The sequence below is a fragment of the Callithrix jacchus genome, chromosome 15, assembly GCF_049354715.1.
Source record: "Callithrix jacchus isolate 240 chromosome 15, calJac240_pri, whole genome shotgun sequence".
NCBI lineage: Eukaryota > Metazoa > Chordata > Mammalia > Primates > Cebidae > Callithrix > Callithrix jacchus.
The window spans coordinates 47191268-47215978 of NC_133516.1; the positions used below are offsets into that span (position 1 = coordinate 47191268).

The 24711-nt window shown below is 40.2% G+C and overlaps 1 protein-coding gene across 50 annotated transcripts in view; it reads right to left on the bottom strand.

Moving 5' to 3' along the window:
* MAGI1 (membrane associated guanylate kinase, WW and PDZ domain containing 1) overlaps positions 1-24711 on the bottom strand; it is a 672392-nt gene that overhangs the window by 49054 nt on the left and 598627 nt on the right. The gene's annotated exons all lie outside the window — the stretch shown is intronic.

A 24711-nucleotide genomic window follows, 5' to 3' on the forward strand; every position in this document is an offset into this window, starting at 1 on the left:
TTATGGGAAATCCACCACCAGGGAAGGGTGCGAAAGACAGGCGAGAAAGGAAAATAAAGTATATACTGGTGTTCCAAAAGTAATCGTTTTGGCAAGCTGCTGCCTCTTTTTATTTTTTTCTTTAGCAGGAGTTAGAATGCAAAATGCAGATTCTACCTGTATAAAGCACACAAGATATGCTTGGGATCTGGTGATTCTGTACTGGAGATTTCAACCTGTTTTTGAAAGTGATTCCTAGGGCGTGTGATGATTTCAACTCTTTCGGAAGTGGCTTGTCAAACCATGAGCCATGCTAAGGTCAGCGCAAACAGTATGAGGCAAGGTGAGGCAAGTGGGTGAGTGAGGAGGAAGCAGCCCAGATGAGCCTGCTAATGTACCCACTCAAAGTGAAGCATGATGAGGATTACTCTTCCTGGGAGGCATGGGGGCACTCTCTGGTAAGGTTCCTCACATCACCAAAATGAGATCACTGTGGAAGCGAGGCTCCCAGACCTCAGAGAGCATAAAGCACGGTTGGTAACTTGTTAGAAATGCAGCAGCCCAGGTCACACCCTTGGGGGCTGAGAAATCTGCAGTATTAACAAAAATTCCAGGAGATTCTGATACAGAGAATCCAAGGACCGTATTTAAGAAAACTCTGATATAGTAGATTATTAATCTTTCAAGTCAGGTAAACTCAGATAAGCATCTTTTCGCAAGGTGCTTTGGGGCCCTCTCTGTCTCAGTTTCTCCATTTATGAAGTGAAAAGAGTAAGACTCACTTCACAAGATTATTAAAATAATGAAACAGGAGAAAATGTACAAGAGCCTCCTACCTGGCACAGAGGAGCTACTCAAATGTCTACACCTTTCACCTTCATTGGCCCAATTTCCATCATTCAGAAAGGAAATGGTTACGGTTATCTTGCTCTAGTAACTAGAGAAAAATCATCTGCTAAGCATATTAAAATATAAAAAAGGTTGTAGGAGAAATATTTTATCTATGGATACAAGTAACTGTGCTGAACAATTCTGATACGTCTTTACTTTTTAAAATAACGATCAGGTGTTTTTCTTGGCTCATTAATATGACTCCCTTAAGGAATTTTATTAGGTTCTATTAGTGTGGGTCACTGTATAAACTTCAAAATTATATAAGATGACATCTTTAAATTCATATTTTCTCCTAATTCAGAGACACCTTCTTAGTTAATTGGAATCAGCAAGGTTTCACCATAATTATCTTTTACTGCCCTTGACTCTGCCTAGGATTTCAGTGACCTCCACGAAAATTTGGAGAGAATCCCCCACTAGGTAAGCAGAGTCAGGGAAAATGGTTTCAATCTACACTCTGCTAATCATTTGTAAGACTCTGGCCGATCTTCAAATCCCTTCAAGAGCTTTGTATATAAAATAAGGGGCATTTTTCATTCTCTCTTGATGCACATTCAAAGGTGCATTCACAACAATGTTCAGTGAAGCACTGTTGGTAGAAAGGAAAACTGGAAGCAACTGGATGTTTTAAAAACCTGTGGTGTAGCCAACCTACAAAGCTAGGTTAAAAGCAATGAGCTATCTCTACAGGTAACAACAGAGACAGTCTTTAAAACACAATGTTCAGTACAATGGCACGCGGCAGAATGGCAGGCACAGCAGGAGACAGGTGTTCCACACACTCAAACACATGCATGGTTTTTCCCTTCCATGAACGTCCATGTCAAATGGATAACAGGGATATGTCCAATAGGGTAAGGAGGGGCAAGGATCAGAGGGACTCACTGAGGGAGACTTTAGCCTTATTTAGAATTTTTTTTTAAGAACAGCATATTCACATATCACCGAGGCAATAAAATATTAATTAATGACCCCTTCACTGTTAACTGCACAAAACCAACCAGTCTAAAGGATATAGGGGTAACCGATTAAGATATATTTCCTCTGAGGAAGCAGTACATGGAATATTCCAGAAGATCCCAGTTCAACTGACACAACAAACTGCATATTATAACAAATAAAACAATCTTTAATTTAAAGAGGCGTTTATTCCTCTTTGCTGGCTAGTTGCTGAAAACTTTCATTTTAAAAAGCCACACCTTTTACAGGAGCCCCAAAGCGGGTTATGACCACAAATTAATATTTAAATAGTCAAAATCAAGAGACTCCCCTTGATTGCTTTTTAAAAAAGAAAAACTCAAAGATTTGTTTTAGGCCCATATGGTCATTAAATCTTAAAATCTAATAAATATGAATGCTGTAAAAACCTTATTATAATTTATAATTTATTTTAGCCCAAACGATTCAGATGGATTGAAAAACAGCTGGGAGGCCTAACAGAAAAGACTCAAAAGGTCACTGCTTGACATGACAGAATGCTCCAAGACCTAGAAATCAAAGGAAAGCAGATAGCTTGTGTGTTACTGGTTAACTGCAGACATGTCCCTACCAGCCAGGCTATAGGAAGCAACATCATCCCACACTTCATGGCATTCCAGTGGTTTTCCTCAGACAAGCAAACACTTTGTATGCCTTGTGGCAGCAGGAAGTTCGTGTTCTATAAATCATGTCACATATTACATATAAGGCATATGGGTAGAAATGGCACCTGCCTTAATGGGCTTGTCTGGCCCATTCAGGGTAAGGAAGGGGAGGTTTCAGAAGAAGCAGAAGAAAGAATTTATGGATAGCAGCATCTGCTCTTAGGGCCTTAAAAGGCAGCAAATATTACTTTTAAGGGATACTGGAAAACTTGCACATGGAAGCGTATGTCCAAAGTGCAATCTGCAAAAGTGAGAAAAACTTGGGACCTGAATATCTAAAGTACCCTGTTAAAATGGTGTCCCTTTGGAGAAAACAAATGGCAAATTTTTGCTAGTGACTGGGACCTGACCAACTAATGTAAAGAGGAGAAATCTGTTTTCCTGTAAATATCAAGGCCATGAACTATAACTAAATGGCAGAATGTCACACTTGGTGAAATTTTATAATGCCTATACAGAAATAATTTATATGAAAAAAAGTAAAGCTATAACAGAATACACCCTTTGCAAAGAAAGGTTAGAAGGTTATGTGCAAAAACAGTATTTTCTTTGGCTCATGGGATTATGCGTGGCTTTATTACCTATTTTTAGTATCTTTACAACAAGAAAAGCTTAATTGATTTATAAATACACACATACATATCCACAGATACCACAATAAACAAGCGTCTCTACCGGTTTTTAAAGAAGACAAATGCAGCATGTTTCAGAACATCTTGTTGTGTTCTAAAATCTCTAGAGCATCACTGACCTCTATATCCTCCAAGAGTTGCTTACTTTTCACCAAAATGAATGCATACATATACAATTTTTGTTTGTTTATTTTTTTAAGATGGAGTCTCGCTGTATCACCTGGCTGGAGTGCAGTGGAGCGATCTCGCCTCACTGCAGCTTCCACCTCCCAGGTTCAAGCAGTTCTCCTGCTTCAGTCTCCTGAGTAGCTGGGACTATAGGCACATACTACCACACCCAGCTAATTTTTGTATTTTTAGTAGAGACAGGGTTTCACCATATTGGCCAGGCTGGTCTCCAACTCCTGAATCGTGATCCACCCGCCTTGGCCTCCCAAAGTGCAGGGATTACAGGTGTGAGCCAACGTGCCCGGCCACATAGAGTTTTATTAAAGAACCCTAGTAGATTAGGACTTGTGCTTGTCCTACTGATTAAATGGAAATATGGAAGAAGTAGGAGAGCTCAACTGGGCTGTCAGGGAAACCAAGCAGAAGCCAAGCATTGCCATTTCAGCACTGAGACAAACAAAACCTGAGTTGCTGGGAAAGAGAGTGGACCTCTCTGGAACTAATTTCCTCCATGTTTAAAGGAAGTGGGAATGCCAACCAACTTCACTAACTAAAGGAATCAAGAAAAACTGCGCAAACGGTTTTGAAATGGTGAATCCTAAAGTGTCTGTCACATACAAAGTGGATCTACAAATAAGAAAAATGTACTAGTCATGTCATCAATTTGTATTTTTTCATTGTGATATTCATTCCCCTCTGCATTTGGGTCTCCAGACTTCAGCATTTTTGTGGAACCCTTTTGCTTTCTTCCTAAGCATTCCAACAAATGCTGTGTCACTAATCCACTTGTCACTGAACATATGGAATTCTTTACAGCTTTGTAAGGCAAAAGTTGCAATAAAAATGGTTCTGGAGCTGGATTAGGTAATACAGTGTGCAAGGGGCAGGGAACTGTCTGTGTGTGAGTGTGTGTGTGTACAGTTATAGGTCTCTCTGTATATATATACACACACATACACACACACACACACACACACACACATATATGTCTATCTAGGGGTAGAAAGAGAGAGAGAAGGGGTAGGGGGGAGAGGGAGAGTAGGAGCTATAGAGAGAGTCATCAGGGACCACTGAAAGCCACTAAAAGAAAATGACTGTGAGGTCTTGGTCAGGGGCTGGTCGTAGATACCAAAGAAGGTAAAAGTACTTCTGAGCAAAATCTCAGTGCCCATTAGCCTTCTCCATTATTCTAAAACCTAACAATGCATAATTTTAAATGTAGGACTATAAACTTACAGTTAATTTTAACTCAGCAAACTCACCATTAGGAGTTTGTACTAAGGAAATAATGAGTCTTGCAAAAATTCCTATAAAAAATGGTCGACACAGCATTATTTTAAGATAAACAATGGAAACAGGACGGGCACAGTGGCTCACACTTGTAATCTCAGCATTTTGGGAGGGTAAGGCAAGTAGATCACCTGAGGTCAGGAGTTTGAGACCAGCCTGGCCAACATGGTGAAACCCCATGTCTACTAAAAATACAAAAAATAACGAGGTGTGGTGGCAGGCTCCTGTGATTCCAGCTACTGGGGAGGCTGAGACAGGAGAATCACTTGAACCTGGGAGGCAGAGGCTGCAGTGAGCCGAGATCATGCCATTGCAGTCCAGCCTGGGGAAGACAGAGCAAGACTCTGTCTCAAAACAAAAGAAACAAACCAACAGAAAAAGGGAAACAGTCTGAACTTCCAAGAGCAGAGGACTGAGTACAGAGACATATCAATAAGATGAAAAATTATGAAACCATTAAAAATGAGCACAATGAAGAATATTCAGTGATGGGGAAAATAGTAATGATAAAAGACATGAAAAACAGGGTAAAAACTGTGCATAAAATATATAAACTCATTGTTAAAAAGTGGATATACATATATATTCACACACATCAGACACCCAAAGACTAAAAGAAATATATTAAAATATTTTTTCTAATCATTAGGATTAATAGGTAATTTATATTCTTTTTTTCAGTATTTTCGAAGTTTTCTGGATTTTACACATAATGTGGCAATAGTCATCAACAGGATCAGTATTGCAGTCAGTATTTAGCATTCCTGGACAATGGCACATACTGGCCTTAGTGCAGTGCCAGATTAAAAAAAACAACTGGAGTTTGTTCTAGCTCTCCTTTGACTCAATGACTCGCTGCCACTCCTACTCAAGTGTTTATGCTCCTAAATTATTGGGTCATGGCCTTGATTGGAAAATGTGATACAAAGCTGGTACAGCCTCTCTCAAGCAAAGCTGCACAGAAGCACATGATTTTGCATATAATTTCAGGGAGTCTTTGAAACTTTCACTAGTGACCCTGAGAAACCCACTCTATTGGGGCCTGTGGTCCTTAAGTTAAATCATCCTTGTCCAAGTACATGGCTATAGCATTAGAAGCAATTCCTAGGGTGAGATTCACTTTAGCTAAGGCTTTATTTTCAGTAAGAGCAGCATATAAATAGAGGGGACAATGAGAAGGATCAAACAGAAAGGTAAAAGTTGCATTGCTTACTTCTCCTTCTTTCTTGGAAATATCTGAAAGATACATCTGAAAAAAAATTATGAGGAAAGGAACTGTATTAAAGTACACAAGTAATTTTTATCAAATTTGCTGCTCCCTTGGAAAAAGGAAGGTGACTCCTAGGCCATCCTTTTGTTGGGGGCAGTATAGTGATGAGTCAAAACAGTAAAAGATTATTGAGGCAAAGACACAGTGGGGCACAGGAAAGATGAATTGAGAACAATCTGAGACTTCACCAGCCAATCAGAATTGATGGTTATTTGACAGCAATCCAGTGGTTCTAAACAATGAACATCAATGGCCAGCAACCCTTGTAAAAAAAAAAAAAAAAATCCATCTGCATAATATCCTGCCAACCAGTCTTTTCTTTGTCTAATACAGAATATATAAGCCATGAGATAAATTGAAACTGCTCATTCTGTACCAATAAAATGCTAAGAACAGTCCAGAAAACAAGAAAAGGTACACTCAGTCACAGTTTCCACTGAAGGCAGGAAGGAAAACAGGGAAAATTCACTCATTCATATAACCAAACTGTGCTGACAGCCTAGAAACAGGCATGAAATAAAGCAAGGAGCAAGACCTACAGGGTCCTGCTTTCACATTCTGTGGCAAGACAGAATAAACAACTTAGCAAATAATTTCAGAATGATAATTTCTGTGATGAAAATGAAGCAGGACAATGGAACAAGCTGTGCCAGGGATGCACAGCTACTTTATCTTGGGTAATCATGCAAGACTTTCTTGAAGAGAGAGTATTTGATCTAAGACTTGAAGTATGAGAAGGAACCAGTCATGTGACAATTAATTCATACAAGATTTATGGAGCTCTGCCATATGCCTAGTAAAGCATTACTACGAGATAAAAGTAATCAGACAATGGCCCCTGCCCTGGAGGAGCTCGTAGTCTATTTTAAAAGAGAAAAAGCGAAGCAACAGTTTTATAATTCACAGTGGTTATATGTGTTATATGCCAGGACAGAAGGAAGCACTGTTGCCTTTAGGAATACAGAAAAAAGAAATCTCATCCAATATGAAGAATGGGACAGAGGGAGGAGCTGAAGTGAAGAATGGCTAGCTTTTAATCACGGGGTTGGGGAGTGGGTGGGAAACGCATGCAATGATTGATGTTTGAGTGAATAATAAGGATATTTTTTTATTGTTGTTTTGTTTTAGCTAAATCAGTGTACCAGCATAAACTCAAGGCCAACCTGAAACCAGAGTACACTTGCACTGAAGGACTTTATAAACACTATATATCACAAAATTGAATCCATAAAAAGAAATGAAAAAATGATCCTAGTTTGGACATGTTTGATTTTTTTTCTCCTTTTTCTTGGTAAATGCCATCATAACTCCGTAGTGTAATTTTTTAATGCAAATATGATACCAGCTGCCAAGAACATAAGTATCAGACCAAATGTCTCCAAAAAGATGAAGACATTCTTTCCTTTGGGGACTTAATAATGGTCATTATGGAGCATTTTTACCATCAAAATTTAGAGAGATGTTTGGACTTCAGATGTTTGAAATAAGTAGCTCCCAAGGCAGCGTCAGCTGGCATCTTCTGAAGAAGATTAAGAACATAGTCGTACTGGTTTTACAGCTATAGAGAAGTCTGCCTCAATTACACATTACACGTTGTCTAATAAATATGTCCCAGGAGAAATAATGGCTTGCAAAGCTGGTGATTGCTGATGGCTTACAGGGCCTTACACCTCAAAGTAACAAGCCTTGAACCGGCACAGGTAAGAAAGACCCAAAGTTATCAATACCTTCGGCTGCTCAAAGACCTGGGTAAGATGGATGGATTGTCTTCACGCAATTCCTGAGAAATAAATGGTCACTCCAGAGAAGGTGTCATTGAAATGACATGGATGATCCTATTGCTGCTACTCTCAAAAACAAGTGAAGTACACCTAAAGAGTTGAAAATGACATACATTGATTCTTCAAACCTGCTATCTAAGTACTCATATCTTCTCATTTTGCAGATGAGAAAAACCAAGACACAGATGGTCAAGTAACATGGCCAACGTCATACAGTCAGTTGAATAGCGGGGGATACTTGGTCTAAAGCCAAGCCCGTGCTTTTAAATACTAAACTCTCATTCAAAGGTTCCCTAATTATTTTGGTTTAGAGCCTACTATGATGAGATTAATCCGACAGCCATTCAGATATACCAAATGCATTAACAGAAAATTTTTATTACGGCTTTATTAAGTACATGAACCTACCACTGGCAACTGCTAGGTCAATGGGTCAAGGTATCTGGGACTCATAATTGTAACCTGCATTTGGGAAGACAGTTCTTTTCTACAGATAGCAGAGGAGTCTATGCACAGTCAATCCATTTCTTAACACATCCCTGATATTTTCCTCCAAGTCTCAGTACCTAAATCATTGATCAATCAAGGCTATACATGCTAAAAATACAACAAGATCAGTCTCTGATTTGGGACAATGAAGCACATTTTTAAAGCTACTCAGCTAAGAGGCTGGCTGGCCACCAGACTTTGTGAAGTTCTGTTTCAAAGTGGGCAGGAGCTTTTTCTAGCTTGCAAGTGTTTCCTGACACTACCTGTTAACAATAGTTCTTTCTTCTTTTTTTTTTTTTAATAGGCTTAGAGAAAAGATATGGAATGAGTCAGAAGTATAGTGAATTATGGCATCTTCTCTCCAGAAGGGAAAGAAAAAGAACTGTCAACTTAAAACAACCACTAATTTGTCAAGATGTACCTACCATGAAGTCAATCTTTCTACCCTAGGGAATATTCCTACCAAGATCTACTTTTTAAGGGTAGAATTAAGCTAGTTTCTCATATGGTTCTAGGAAAGCTATCTAACACTATGTAGGTTAAAAATATTTGTAATTGTGGTATTCAAAAGTCAGGTCTTGCCTTCATCTAAAAATGCTTCTACCTCTAAGAAGACTCCTTAACTACCACACCAACAACTTTTCTACTACCTGTATTTCAAATTTGAATTGCTTTTTATGCAAACACTCAAGAGTTGACTCTGTAACCCATTCCTCTTATTAACAGTTCGTCCACAGAGGTCTCCCTAAGACAGGTGAATCTATGGTAGCCTGGTAGCCCCATGCAGTTCCTACAAATTTGAAAGTGTGATTTTTAACTACCTAGGATGTACGGGGTATTATGAAACAGTAGCTCAAAATAGCTCACCAAAAGAAAAAACTGATAAGGATTCCTTTTCTGGGTTAGAAAAACAGGATGCTATGTGGGCCCTTATTTTAAGGTCACTGGCCCCAAAGGGAAACCTATCACTGTAATTGGTGCTGAAAAGCTTATAGGTTAAAAAATGCTGGGGCCCTTTTCTTATGCGTTACTGATTTTTAGGTTGTTTCTTATTCTGACTGCTTATTTTTAGCAATGTAAGTTAGGCTCCAGACCAAGATACACACCCAGAAAAATATCCTGGATTTTAACCTTATAGGACACCAAACCCCTAAAACCTAAGACCCTGCCTGAGGCTTCTTTTTCTCTCTCCCACCACATCCATCTCCAAATACATTCTGAGTCCATCCAAGTTCATCTCCACTGTCACTGCCTTCTCTTGCCTAGGTGACCACATGAGTCCAGAAACTGGTCTCTGCTTCATTGTTTATCCTCTTTATTATCTGCACAGAGAGCAACTTTATACAGCAGAAATCAGACTGTACAGTGTCCTGGCTCCATGTCCCTATGGCTTCCCAACACCGTTTCAATGAAAGACAAATTCTTCGTTCAGTGTCCCACTAAGCCCTCCTAGATGTGATCCTTCCTATGCCTTTCATTTTAGTTGCTCCTCCTGGACACACACTCCAGCCACGCTGGCATCCTCCACTGCTGAAATACTTCCTTGCAATTCTCTGGGCATTTTCTCTGGCTGCCCCCTCTGCCTGGAACTCTATGCCTGCAGATCTACGTGTGGGTGGCTTCTGCCTGTCACTCAGGACCCTCCTCAAAGATCACTTCTTCAAAGAGCCAACCAGGGATCTAGGCAGGCTCCCAGCAGATCTGAAGTGGCCCTTTTCTGATCCACTTTATTCACACAGCCCAGTTTCTTTGTTTTTATTGAGCCTATCACTCTAAAATTACCTGTTTGCTTATCTATTATTTGTATTGTTTATTGTTTACTTATTTATTGTCTCTATGTCGGGGACCCAATCTATTTTATCGGTCTGTCCCTAGAACAGTATCTGGTCACCAGTTCAATAAATACCTGTATCTCTCAAATAATGTGAATGTGCAGGGCTCATGAAATGAGTTGTACACCTTGAAAGCTGCAGCAAGAGCTGATGAGGCAAAGAGGAGGAGCTGCTTGGCCTTTCTTTTTATCACCATCATGGCTGCAGTGACTATTTAACAGCTCTTGATCCTTGGTCTGTTCCTTGATTTATCGGTGAGCTGCCAGGTTCAGCTCAACTCTCAGCTGCCTCACTCAGCACAGAGAACAAGGTTCTGCTGTGCCACCTTGTGTCCTGACTTCCCATCACAACAGATGAGCTTTCCTCTCAGAATAAACTGAAAGCTCAGAAGGAAACACCAAACCCTTTAAGCTTCCCACCCCAGCAAATGGATATGTTCTCAAAGATTCTTTGAGATCTAAATCTTCAGGTAAGGACAGCTTCATATCCTTACTTAATAAAGCAAACTTTTATTACCACACTGGGTTCAATGCCTGTCCATGCCTCACCCTTCCCTACAAAAAAGCAAACACATGCAGATGAAAAAAAAAAAATCTCAGGTCCTTTTCTTAGGGGCAAATCCACGAGTCTTGTGAGCAGTTTCAACAGACTGATGTGATGATCACTTTTTTTGTCACAAGATACTTCTGCAAAATAGGGAAATTTTCCAGCTTTCTCTGGAAAGGTGTATATTATTTGGCAATTTTAATTAGCTTTATTACCAAACTGCTTAATTGCAATGGAGGCCATGCCTGGTACCATATCAAGCTTTACTCCAATATTTTAAATTTAAGAAATCATATAAACCTCAGAAAACATAGGTCATGGTTACAATATCACAGTGATCAGGCTTCAAGTTCTGCATTATTCAAAGTGTCTGCAAGTCAGACCTAAAGAAGCCATTTACTGATGGGTCAGGATCTTCCAAAGAGCAAGGACATACAGTGAGCAGCACCATTCATCTCCCATGGAGATATTAAATGTCTTCAAAATCCTTTTGCTGAAACAGTATCTGAACTGGTCTGAGTGATTATGTGACTTAGAAGGAAAAACGCTGCTTCCTTTACTATGACAATTTCTAATGAATTGTTGCCCCATATAGCTACGAGGGGCAGGAGATGTTTGGGCTTTGTTCAGCTATTAGATTTCAGGTTTCAGTGAGGCAATGCTCACTGTACCAATTGGATTTGCTTAAAGGCTGAGTACAGGAATCAGTTTCACCCACATACACCCCAACCCACACACTATCCCAGTCAGGGCGAGCCTCAATTAGAAGTAACTTTTATAGGTCAAATACATTGGAGATGCAGGAAAATGCTAGAACTGTGAGGCCCTTTAATGAAATGTTTTAGCTGGGAACAAGATGTATAACAGAGCATTGCATTTATGGCAGGGAAGAGTAAATACAATGGAAATGAAATGCATGCTGACCCAGTAAGCATTCAAGTCAACGAGTTTCTCACTGTGGAAAATAAATGCTAAATCCTTTTGCTTTCTCTCTTGTCTGATTCTGGCTGTTTCCTATCGTTTATTTATTTTTTGGTAAATGAAGCTCTAATAAGGCTTAGCATCTATGCAGATGATGATTTTAATGCAAGCAAACACAACTTGAAATAAATTTTTTAAAGCTGTCAAAGTTTCTGAGACTGCTTTCTACATACAAGAAACCAGCCATGGATATTTTGGGGTGCTGCTGAGCACACTGAATGTGCTCAGTTCACCCAATTTTTGTCTTGCCTTTGGATTTCACTTCTCTGGGTTACTCCAATAACTTATATAGAACAAAAGAGCTTCATAAAAGGGTGTGACCATAAATGTTGTATTACATAAGAGTGACAAATGTAACCCTAGCCTTGAATGCGAACTCTTTCTTCTTGAATGAAGAGCTGGGGGAAGCAATGATAAAAGAAAGAGGGGAGCTCCCATTGCTCTCCCTGAGGTTTGGATGCCAGAGCCCCACTCATGCATTACTTCAGCGGCTCTGCTTTTGTGTCCTGTTCTGTTCTGTTCTGTTCTCAACCTCCTGTGGGCCTTTCCCTAGAGCAGTGATTCCTAGACTTTATATTTCATAAGCCAGCAGATTTTGACAACGTATAACTGAGCAATGGATCCTAAGTTGCCAATTCATTCTTTTGCAAACGAAGAACTAAGAATATTAAAAAGGAGATAAATGACAACAGTCTTTTGATAAGAAAAAAAAAGAGGAAGAACATTACCTACAATACCTTTCGTATTGGAAAATCTTCACTTTGTGAAACACCTACTACTCCGTCCTGGTTTTTCTCATTTGTTTACTGAAAAAACACGTCGTCACAGACCAAAAGGAACACATCTCCTACCATCTGCCCCCTCCAGGCTCTTCCTTTTCACCTTCCCTAGTCTCATCTCTACTCCAGACAACTAAGTCAAAAGCTGAAAATAGTAGGTCTGCTTCAGCCTCTCTTCCATCTCTTCTCCCTGAAACCCAATTCAATGTGACAGAGCAAGGGGTCAGAAAACAAGAAACTCTCCATCAGAACAGGGCAGCTGAAGGTGTTGACAGGCCCTCATCTTATTCCATCCTCATGACAGTGCGGAGAAGGGTGTAGTTCTACCCATACTTCAGATGACAATCTGGAGGCTCAGAGACATAGCCCAGGGCTGGCTCAGGCTGCACTGCTGGCTGATAGCAAAGATCATACTGGGGGATCCTCACAGCTGGCTACACTGCCATTCCATTACTGAGCAGATGTAGAGGCAACACTAAGAAGAAATGAGGAATTCTCCAATAAAATTTCTTCAATCCAAATTCAACAAAAAAACCCAGAAGTGGATTTCATTTGTATCTAAAAAAAACAGAACACAGCATTTCTAACAAGCAAAACCAAATGGGTGTTGAAGTAGGTAAAGCAGTGGTTCTCAAGCACATCTAATTTTGCTCTTGAATGGACATTTGGTCTTGTCTGAAGACATTATTCGTTCTTAAAACTCAGGGGAGGGGGCTGCTACTGGCAACTAGTGCCAGGTTTTAAAACAGCCTTCTCTTCCTCCTTCGTTGCCAAAGTCTAAGTGAGAGTTGCTTTGCAGATGCAGAAAAACTACATAAACACAGAATCCCATTAATTCAGGGGCAGTGCTGTTATTTTTTCAATGTGATCATCTGCTACTTTGGTATCTATGGCAAAAGTGGTATCTATGGCAAAAGTAACTACAGAGAATCTAAGTCATTTTTAAATTTAGAAACAACAAAAATATATAAGATGCATGCAGACCTAATTCCAACTACCTCCAAGTAATTTTTAAAAACTGATTCATGTTTATGAAACTATAAGAAAGCTTTTTAAAACACAGCTCTTACACAGGTTCATCATGCCAAGACCCCTTTTGCACACTAACTGCAGAAATAAAAGCCTAATTAAAAACTCAGGTTGCTGAATGGGTGGAATTGACAGCCACTGCTAGGGAAAGAAATGAAAGTCCCGCCATCACAAAGTCATAACTGGTCCACTTTGCAGCTTACTAGTTATTTTGACTGCTACTCTATGTAAAAGGACCTTTAAATCACCTGGCCTCAAAAATAAAGATCACAAAAATGCTATATTAGAATTTTTCATGGCAAAGGTGATACACTAAATGAGATTCCTAGAAAAAGATTAGGCATGAGACAATGGGGAAGCTATGATTAACCACACTGTATTTTAGATGTTTCCTTCATGGTACTTCTCTATAATGAGAAAATAGCACAGTACTGAAGTTTGTTGAATGAATGGATGAATATAGTGAGGAACCAAAAACATTGAGAACATTAGAAATGTCAAAAGGAACACTATCAAAAAGAGTCTGAAAAAAGCCCAGGTAACAACTTGACACATAAAAAAGGGTATTTTTTCCATGTTGCCAGTGGCAATGTGTTACTCCTAAGGGCCCATGCTATTTTTGAAGACATTAAGATTCTACCACCAAGATGTTTAAACCGAAAAGGACTGTGTTCACAAATAGGGGACATGATTAATATTTAAGCAGAAATACAAAAAATGGAAATACTAGGTAAGGTAAATGTTGGAAAACATTTTTAACTTTACAGGTGACACTGCAAAGATAGACTCAGTAAGCCCCATGGCAAACACTTCCCTCCAGATGGTGGTAAAGAACGTGTGATTTCATTTGAGGGAAATGAAAGAAGGTGGCAACATTTTACACAAGGTAAACTCTATGCCTCAGATAACGGTTTTGAAATGCTCAGAGCTGAAAACGTTTCTAATAGAAGTAGGATGATACCACTTGCAACAAAGAGAAGTTCAACAAAGTGAGGCTACAAAACTGATATAAGTGAGGTGGGGGGGCAGGGAGGCAACACACACTGGAGCCTGTCGGAGGGCAGCAGGTGTAGTGAGAGCATCAGGAAGAATAGCTAATGGATCCTAGGCTTTATACCTGGGTGATGGGAGGATCTGTAGCAAACCACTATGGCATACATTTACCTATGTAATGAACCTGCACATCCTGCACATGTACTCCTGAACTTATTGAAATTTCTATTTAGTTGAGAAATAACTATTTAATTTCATAGTCCCAATAATAATAGTGACAAGCCTCTTTCCATTTGACCCATTCTTGTTCTTCATGAAGGACTGAGGATATTGTTTTTGCACAGTTCTGAAATAAGGAGAAAATAGTACTCACAGTCTAGTTATGGAGGCAAGACTAACAAGTGAGCTTTACCAGTAGTAACATGTAGTCTGAGTCTGTGCTGTACATGTTTGGATAACAGGTGAATGGTAGGGGGCAGGGGATGAACAACAGAGTCCACTTGAACTGCAGCAGAATGCCCCAGCTTCTACATTTTGTCATTTTGGGCCAGACAGTTATTTGTTGTGGGAACCCCTCCTGTGAATTGCAGGATCTTTTTTTTTTTTTGAGATGGAGTTTCACTCTTGTTACCCAGGCTGGAGTGCAATGGCGCGATCTCGGCTCACCACAACCTCCACCTCCTGGGTTCAGGCAATTCTCCTGCCTCAGCCTCCTGAGCAGCTGGGATTACAGGCACGCGCCACCATGCCCAGCTAATTTTTTGTATTTTTTTTAGTAGAGATGGGGTTTCATCATGTTGGCCAGGACGGTCTCGATCTCTTGACCTCGTGATCCACTGAATTACAGGATCTTTAACAGCATCCCTGGTCTCTACTGAGACCGGTCACATACCTGCCCCCTTTCTCTAATGGTGACAGTCAAAAACGTCTCCAGACATTGACAGTTGTCCCCTGAGTGGCAAAATTGCCCTCTGCTAAGAATGTCTGGACTAAAGCAGTGCTTTGAAATGTAGGAAGAATTTAAAGTTACCAGCTTGTCCATGGGTAGTATTTGACATGACCCACTCATGTATTTTTTATCCATCTTTTAAAAAAATATTTTCAAACCTGAATGCATTTAGCTGGAACCCACAATTCCAGTTTCTCCCCGGCCTGCTATTTCTTACATCTGTCCCTAATCTTGCCTGCTGTGTGCCTGTGGCCCACAGGGCAACTGAGTGTGAGACCCAAAGACAGAATGTATGTTGACACCAAGAAAAGCAAGAATATCATGCATGAATGTGCAGGCCTATTGTGGATCCATTTCCTAGGAATTTCTTTTCACCATCGTCTCAAAATCCCAGTAACTGGCAACTTTTTTTTTCTTTTTGTTTTAATTTATGCTTTTAAAAAAAGCTATCAGACATTTTCCCTCTAACTTTGGAGTTTGTTTCCTACCCTTACTTTGGTTTCGTGTGAAAATTAATGTACTAGTTGTCAGCAACTTTAGATAGTGTTTCCCATTTGAAAAGTCTGCTATGAGGAATATTATTATGATAGCGTCTTCTTTCCCTTATATGCTTTTTTTAATAAATAAAATTAAATAGTTATTTCTCAACTAAATAGAAATTTAAATAATTTACCTTTAGGGGAAAAAAGAATGATCAAATCTCATTCCACTGTCTGCACAGTTTTCACAGACTGACCCCACGGCCTACCCCTTCTTGCCTATGTTGCATCCCATCTTCTTCCCCTTCTTAATAACTTCATGCTTGCAAAGAGGGAGGGCAATGAATCCTCCTTTCTCCTCCAATCATTTCTTTCTCCCTGTCTTTTGAGTCATCCCTATCCATACACAAGAACGCTGTGGTATCTCCCATCTTCCAAAAAAAGACAAAGCCCTCTCCTTTGACGCCACATCCCTTTCCAGTACTTGTTCCACTTCACAGCAGATCTTCTTGAACGGCTTGCCCCAAACCGTATCTCACCTCCTCCCCTCTCCAGCCTCTCCAGGCCGAACTCATTCGCAGCCAACACTTCATAGGTCCTGCTGTCAGGGGACGCCATGCCACAGGCAGCATTTTTGCCCCTGCAGGGCTCCACCTCTTGACCCACCAGTGCTGCTAGAATCTCCTTGTGACACTGTCTTCCGTTGGGCTGTGTGACACGACTCTTACCTATTCTTTCGCCTATCTGCACTGGTGATTCCATCTTTACTAGAGTCTCCTGCTCAGTCTGACCCTTGAATGGTAATGTCCCCCAGGGTTCTTTCTGTCTTGCACTTTTTCTCTCTCCTTCCCGCTCTTTCCCTCAGTAATCTCATCAGCCCCATGGCTCTAAATACCCTCTAAGTCTGTCTTTTACAAACTTATGTGACTATGGTCCACAATGGGAAATACATTTATGTATTTATTTAGAGACAGAGTTTCACTCTTTCACCCAGGCTGGAGTGCAGTGGCATGATCTCAGCTCACTCCAACCTCCACGTTCCAGTTTCAAGTGATTCTCCTACCTCAGCCTCCTGAGTAGCTGGGATTACAGGCACCTGCCACCACACCCAGCTAATTTTTGTATTTTTAGTAGAGATGGGGTTTCACCATGTTGGCCAGGCTCTTCTTGAACTCCTGACCTTGTGACCCACCCATCTCTGCCTCCCAAAGCACTGGGATTATAGGTGTGAGCCACCACACCTGGTCAAGAGAATACATTTTATAACACAGGCACACACACGCAAATGTGTTACAAATTGTATTTCCCATTTTATAAAACCCTGTGTGTGTGTGTGTGCATGTATGCATGTGTGGGTGTACACACAAAGTAAGCGCTTCATTAAAAAAAGGACTTATCTTTAGTGAGTGTGATATACTCTGATGTTTTCTATTTCACTTCCAAGAAAAACACTGGCTATAGCCCAATACATTGATTTCACAGTCTACTAATAGGTCACAGCCCACCATCTGTAGAACTCATTGAAACAATAATGGCCCATAAATGTTATGGGCCTCACAACCTAACCTCACAACCACCAAACCACAGATACCAGACAACTGCCCTCATTTCTGCTTCATTTGAATGTCAAATGGGCTTTCACAATTAACATGTGTGAGAAGAAACCCTTGATTTTACAGCTCAAGTCCTACCTGCTTCTACCCTAGGATCCACATCTCAGCCAAGATTCCGCCAAGGTAAAAAATTCTGGGGTCATTTTCGCTCCCTCCCTTTTCCTTTCCTTTAGTCAGGGTCAGCAAATACAGCCCATAGGCCACATGCAGTTTTCTTGGAACACAACCAGCCCATTCCTTTACGTATCACCTGATACAAGGGCAGAGTGGAGTAGTGGGGACAGAGACTGTAGGGCCCACAAAGCCTAACATGTCTACTCTTTGGCTCTTTATAGAAAATGTGTGTCCTCCCCCATTCCGCAGTCAACCTATGGAGTCCTGCTGACCATTCTTTAGGTGTCCCATGTCCCCCACTGCTGTGATGCTGTGATCTGTCTGCCCTGTAGTCCAAGCTGCTGACACTCTTGCTTGAACTTCTGCAAAAGCCCTCATGGGTCTCCCCTTCCTCTCCTGCTCCCGTAAAATATACTCTTCACATATATGCCAGAGGGACTATCAGAACATGTTACTGAGAGCCTGTCCCTTTACCGTGTGAATCTGGACTTCACACTGCAAATGGAATTCAAACTCCAGGTCCTGCTTCCAGTCTCTGACTTCAGCCACCCCAATCCCCTGTTCCCCTTTCTCCAGGCACACAGATCTCTACTCCAATCCTTTCTTGGGATCTTTGTACTAATTTCCCCTTCTGCTGAAATACTGTTCCCTTCTCTGTGGACACTCAAGTTTCACCTCTATTCTAGAACAGCCCCCTCACCAATGGGCCTGCCACACCTGTTCACTTTACCTGGTCTGATTTGCTTCATAGCACTTTTCTTTGGCTGACAAGATCTTGTTCATTTGTTTATTTTTGCCCTTTCTCACCTTCCCCTAGAATAAAAGCCTCATGAAATCAGGACTCTGTTTGTTTCATTTGCAGATGACGCTGCTCTATTCCCAGTGCTTAGACAATGACAAGCACCTGATGTTAATGAATGTGTCCCCCAAAAAGAGACAACAAAGCAACTTCTTTATATTCAAATTCAGCACTTAAATAAAAGCACAGAATAATAATTCTACAGCCTGCCAGCCAATGGAATGAAATTCTACCACTCTTCCAGAAAGGGGAAGGGATGCCACCACACCTTAATGAGAATTATAAATCACACATGAACACATTTGTAATAAATAATGCATATAAGTAAGTAACTCAATGCATTAAGTTTACCTTCAAGGAGAATGAGACATTGCCTTGTAGAACAAAAAGTAAAAGTTTTAGCTGTGCCAACCACTTTGCATTATGAATATAACAGAAATATAACTGAAATCATCCAATAAAGTCTGAGTGGCATACAAATGTTAAATAAGTAAAGCTTACTTAAGTTTAAAAACCATAAGATCAAAAATCCATAAAGAAACCAGAGTTCCTAAAGATGTGAAAGTAAAAAATAATTTTTATGCATTACATAATGAAAGACAGAATCAAAATAGAAACCTTTTTATATTTATCTCATCTCTTGCTATAAGTCATCTCAAATATAAATGTGACCTATCAGTCTACAAAGAATTCTCAAATAAAATCCTTGATAACTTTAAACTATGGCAATAAATCAAAATAGACTTAAAACTGCATTGTGAAAAAGGCCAGAAGGCTCCTTTAATACCAAATTGGAATGCCATCTTGCTTAGCATGGTAGAAGTGCCAGGAAATTTGCTAATTTTAACTTGAACAACTCTTAACAACTATGAAGATGTTAGGCAGCACGTTGGATGTGACAAGAGAACTCAACTTACAAAATTATTAGAAAATAGGAGCGCCACAGATAAGAGGTGAGTGAGGTCAATTAGTTTGAGGTACCGAATCAATGAATCAGATAAACACACCAAGGAGACTTTAAAGTCTTCCTTTTAAAATAGACTTCCGACAAATTGTAACTTGCTGATAGCTCACATGCAGATTATACATATTTGATATGTAATAATTTTAGTTGAGTTTTTCTTGTGTTTTGAAGTTTCTCCCATTTTTTGGATTAAAGGTACTTTATAAAATAATTTAATTTAAGCTCCTTAAATTACATCAGTCTAGTATAAAAGCTGAGCTGCTTCCCGGCCAGGTGGAGGTCCTGTAATCCGCTTATAAACTTGATGACACCATGCCAGGATTGAGAAATTGGAGACTGCCTCCAAGCACTTACATTTTACAAGTCTTAAATCCGCTGAGTCCTTGCATCCCCTAACATCCAGTTAACACATATGAAGAACTCAGAGCAGTGACTAAACATGGAAATAATGTAATAAACAGGACCTATGTTTATTACTATCTGTATAAAAAGAAATCTATTAACCATGAAGGTGCCTTCAATTCTACATTTTTCTTCTATTCAAATGTATAAAAACAAAACAAAGGGTAAAAGAAAGAATATTCAGCCTCTCACTTCCAAGAGTGAAATAATTAAAAGCTCTAGAACTGTGCTGTGTAACAGCCTTCCTGAAATGGTGGAAATGTTCCCTACCTACACTGTCCAATACAATAGCCACTCGCCACATGTGGCTATCAAGCTCTTGAAGTGTGGCCAGATGGACTGAGAAACTGAAATTTAAATCTTACGTACTTTTTTTTTTTTGAGACGGAGTTTCGCTCTTGTTACCCAGGCTGGAGTGCAATGGCACGATCTCGGCTCACCACAACCTCTGCCTCCTGGGTTCAGGCAATTCTCCTGCCTCAGCCTCCCGAGTAGCCGGGATTACAGGCATGCGCCACCACGCCCAGCTAATTTTTTTGTATTTTTAGTAGAGACGGGGTTTCACCATGTTGACCTGGATGGTCTCGATTTCTTGACCTTGTGATCCACCCGCCTCGGCCTCCCAAAGTGCTGGGATTACAGGCTTGAATCTTATGTACTTTTAATCATGAGATAGTGGCTACTTTATAAGACACAGAAGAACAGGCTTTGGAGCCAACATGATTCACTGGCATGAAGCTCCCATATCTTGGCCCATGGACACAATAAGCAATGCATCTACCAATTGTTTCGGGTGGCCTGTGAACAGAGTGCACAGTTATTGCAAGCAAACAGACATGGTTTCAGAGTCAGGCTCTGTTACCTTTTAGCTGTGTGACTAGGGAGTGGTCAGTCTCCCGCTGCCCATTTCCTCAGCTATCATGATAAAGTTCACATCTCAGACAGTTCTCTGGAGTATTAGCACTTAGGAAAACAAAGGGTCTGGCATTAACTCATCTTTTCATTCAATGCAGATGATTTTCTGAATACCTATAATGGGCTAGGCACCGTTTTAGGCAGCAGGGATAAAGTGGTGATTGCAACCAAGTCCCTTCTCTCATGGGAATCACAGGTAGGTATAATACATAAGAAAGATCACGAGAGCGGACGATGATCGTGGGAGATGCTGCTTGATTTATGAGGAATGGTTAGAGCAGACGTCTCAGATGAAAGGGGACGAAACAACCTCTGAGCCAAGGCCTGAAGGATGTGAGCCACAAGGTCCTGTGGCTACCTGGGAGAAGAAAAATACAGACCGAGGGAGATGTAAGTGCTAGGGCCCTGACAGAGGACTTTGGAGTTCACGCTTAATGATGGGAAGCTATTCTGTCATGAGGGCTGCCTTGATCCGATGTAGTTTAAAGCACTGTAGCATGAGGGCAAACTGGAGGAAGCACTGAGACCTGTTGCAAGGCCACTGCAAGGCTAGGTGCCCTACAATGGGTGGTAGAGGCCAGGGAAGGGGTGAAATGTAAACCAAGTCTGAGTACACTCAGAAGGAAGAACTGGCAGTATTTGCTGATGGGAACATATAAGACTCCAACATTATTAAGCTATCACTCTAAACACAACCTGAATTCCCATTTCTGGGACCCTACAGCTCAGGTTCAGACATTGTGGCAGTCAAGCATTTAAGCAGTACAATGTACAATTCGTTCTCTAGTCCAAGACCAGAGGGCAAAGAGCAGAAGTGCCTGATCACCTAGATTTAACTCTCTGTGCATGCATCACTGTGGTTCTAATTATATGGTTTTGTATCATTTCAGAAACACATGCATGCACACACACACACACCCGCACACATACATACACAGAACTAATGCTAATGATGCACTTAGATTATGAGATTAGATGCTGCTTTCTGTTTGGATCGATGACGAATTAAGAACTAAATATCATCAGTAAATTTTGATGGGAATTAAGAGACATCACTTTGCCCACAGACTTCAGACTTTATTCATTTCTTTATGCATAAGAGACAGTCCTCAACAGTTATGGCACAGGGGCAATTTCTTGCCTGTAAAGCAGGAGGCTCTTTAGTAGAGTGGTTAAGTACTGCCTGGAACTAGAATTTCTAGGTTCCAGTCCTAGCTTTGCCACTAACCAGCTGATCTGGGTAAATCACAGAAAATCCCTGGGCCTCAGCTTCCTCTTCTCCAAAATGGAGCTAAGACTGTATTTACTTCAGAGGACTCTTATGAATTACGGTATGTAAAATGTCTAGAAGCATGCTTGGAACATTGTAGAAGCATTTATTGTTTTCAACAAATCTTATGCAGGTTTTCCCAACTTAAACAGAATTTCCTCCTTTATTTTATACCAATTTATACCACATTTAGCTGTGGGGTTTCAGCATCTAAAACAAAAAGAATTTCTTCTTGTATTTTGTCCTAGCATAGAAGCTAACAATCACTGCCTTCATTTCACAAGGATCCAACCCAGTATCACACTGCAAATTGGTGGCAGTTTCAATGTGGTGGCAAAAATGAAGTCTTGAAAGGTTTTCTTTACCTTCTTGTGCATGTGTATGTGCATGAATGCATGTTATGTGCATTGCATGTATCATGGTAACATAGCTGGAACATAGTAAGTACTCAGGAAATCACAGTAGTAACATTCTCACTACCACCAACATTTTCATATCTAAGTTTTGCTTTTTAACTCTCATCATTTTTGTAGAGTTATGAAATATGCTTACCAAGCAGAGGATTAATCTTCTACTGTGATTGGTGGATCAAGTTAAATTTATTCAGCTATTATTTACTGAGACCTTATCACTTGCCAGGTTCCCCAGGAAGTGCCAGGGACACAAAAGTAAGAGTCAAACACACTACTGCCCTCTAGGAATTTTAACATTTCATGACTTTATAATCAGACCCTGAAATTACTTAGCGGCCTGACAAAAGTATTCAGTACATGGTTTGTACAAACTAGAAAGGAAAATATCACTTCCATTACTGTTGTGATCAGCAAAAGCCAGTGGGAGATGATGCTCTAAATGAGCATCTCCAATAGCAAGTCCCCCCTTCTGTTCTCCTCTGAAGCAGAAAACTGTAGAATGTGGGAGCCGAAATGGACCTTCGGGAAGACTGAGAAATCTGTCACTTATAAAAGACTTTAAAATATAAATGTTACTCAGAAATGAAATAGTAAAATAAGCTTTATAAACTTATTTTCACCTGCCTTACAGGTCACAGAATCAAATCTAAAAGGGACCATGGAGGCAGAAGCCTAATGTTTGCAACACTAGTTGTATATCAGAATCAGCGATGGAGCCTGGGCAACACAGTGAGACCCTGTCTCTACAAAACAATTTTTAAAAAAGATTAGCCATGCATAGTAGCACATGCCTGTAGTCTTAGCTATTCAGGAGGCTAAGGCAGGGGGATCGGTTGAGCCTAGGAATTTGAGGATGTCATGGACCATGATCATGTACTCCAGCCTGGGCAACAGAGCAAGACCCTATATCAAGAGGAAAAAAAGAAAACCTACCAATGGAAGATGTCTGAACTCACACACTGAGACTAACAATCTGTATGGCCTAGCTAGAATTTTTTATAAAAAATAAAATACAAATCCTTCCTCACTCAATTGCTACTATTAGGCCATATCAGTGTAACACCCCGGCTTTATTATGTGATGACTACTATGTCAAGAACTGGCACAAATGCTAACCTTATTTAATCTATGTACGTCATGCCCATGCATGGCAGGTATTATATTCCCATTCTTTTTCAGAACTCTAACTAAGTTCGGAGAAGGCAAGTGACTTTAATCACAGTGTGATTAAAGCAGGAGCCGGGATTTAAACTTGCATCCTCTGGCTCCAGAGTCCTGTGGTCTTTCCTCTATACAAAAATAAGTTCATTCCTGGCATAAAATTGGAGCCACAATGAAGTCCCTGAAAGATTCTCTAGCTCAAAACATTCATTCTTTAGATGAAAAAAATGTGTCGGAGTAGAAGAGTAGCCTTCTCAAGTATATACAGCAGCTTAAGGGCAGAGTTTGTACTCAAGGTCACCTCCTGGCACCCCAAGCTCAGCTTTCTTTTTAATAGATGCCTTCTCTCAAAAGTCAAACAGGTTCTTCACTTGCACACAGTGTTGCCAAATGTTTTCTTGAAACAGAGTATTGTGACTCAACATGAAATTACATCTTAAAGAGTGTCACACCTACTGATAGGTGTGAATAGGCTGAATATCCAAAATATTTGACAGAGAGGGGCACAGGTAATTATGTTAACTACATAAGCCCTTTTTTAAAAAAGTAAAAAATCTTCATGGGATAAATTTGATAGCTTTGACAAATTGGAAAAAAAAAAACCCACAAACTATTTGGTAATCACCTTCTAGTTTGATTTTCTAAACACTTCAAAGAAGTCTAGATGCACACTGGCATCAGGTGACAGGATTTCTGAATGCAGATGCAGATGCTGTGTTCAAAAATGGTAAAAACACGTTCCTGACTGGACAGCAGAGGGAGAAGGAGTAAGGACACATAATGAGAGGAGGGGAACCAGGCACAGGAAGGAGCTGCCCTTTAAAAACTTGAGTGATTGACTGGCAAGCAGGGAGATGTTGATGATGCAGAGAAGATCTGTAAACAAATGAAGACTGGTCCTGGCTAGATGGGAGTGTGGATGAGCACCCCACAGCAGCTCTAAGCCTGACTCAGGAAACTGTCTGATCCTAGAAATTTATAAATGATATTTCAACCTTTAGCTCGATTTCTAGGAATGGACTGAAAATACTAAAAATGAAATGTATTGGATCTTGACGAGAACAAATATCAAAAATGAGCACTAGAGATTAGGAATTAAAATAGATGCTACAAACATAGCAGCCAGTTCTGCCCCAAAGTAAAAACAGCTCGTTCTTTAAAGCATAGAAAGCTACAACCTCACAACAGGAATTCCTGGGACTTACGAACAGTGTAAATTAGTTTATCAGTCATCTAACTAGCAATTACAAAACAAAAATTAGATTCATGAGAAAGAATCGGTGAAGTGGCCATTTACTTTCTCATTCAACTTAGCTGCTATCTCAT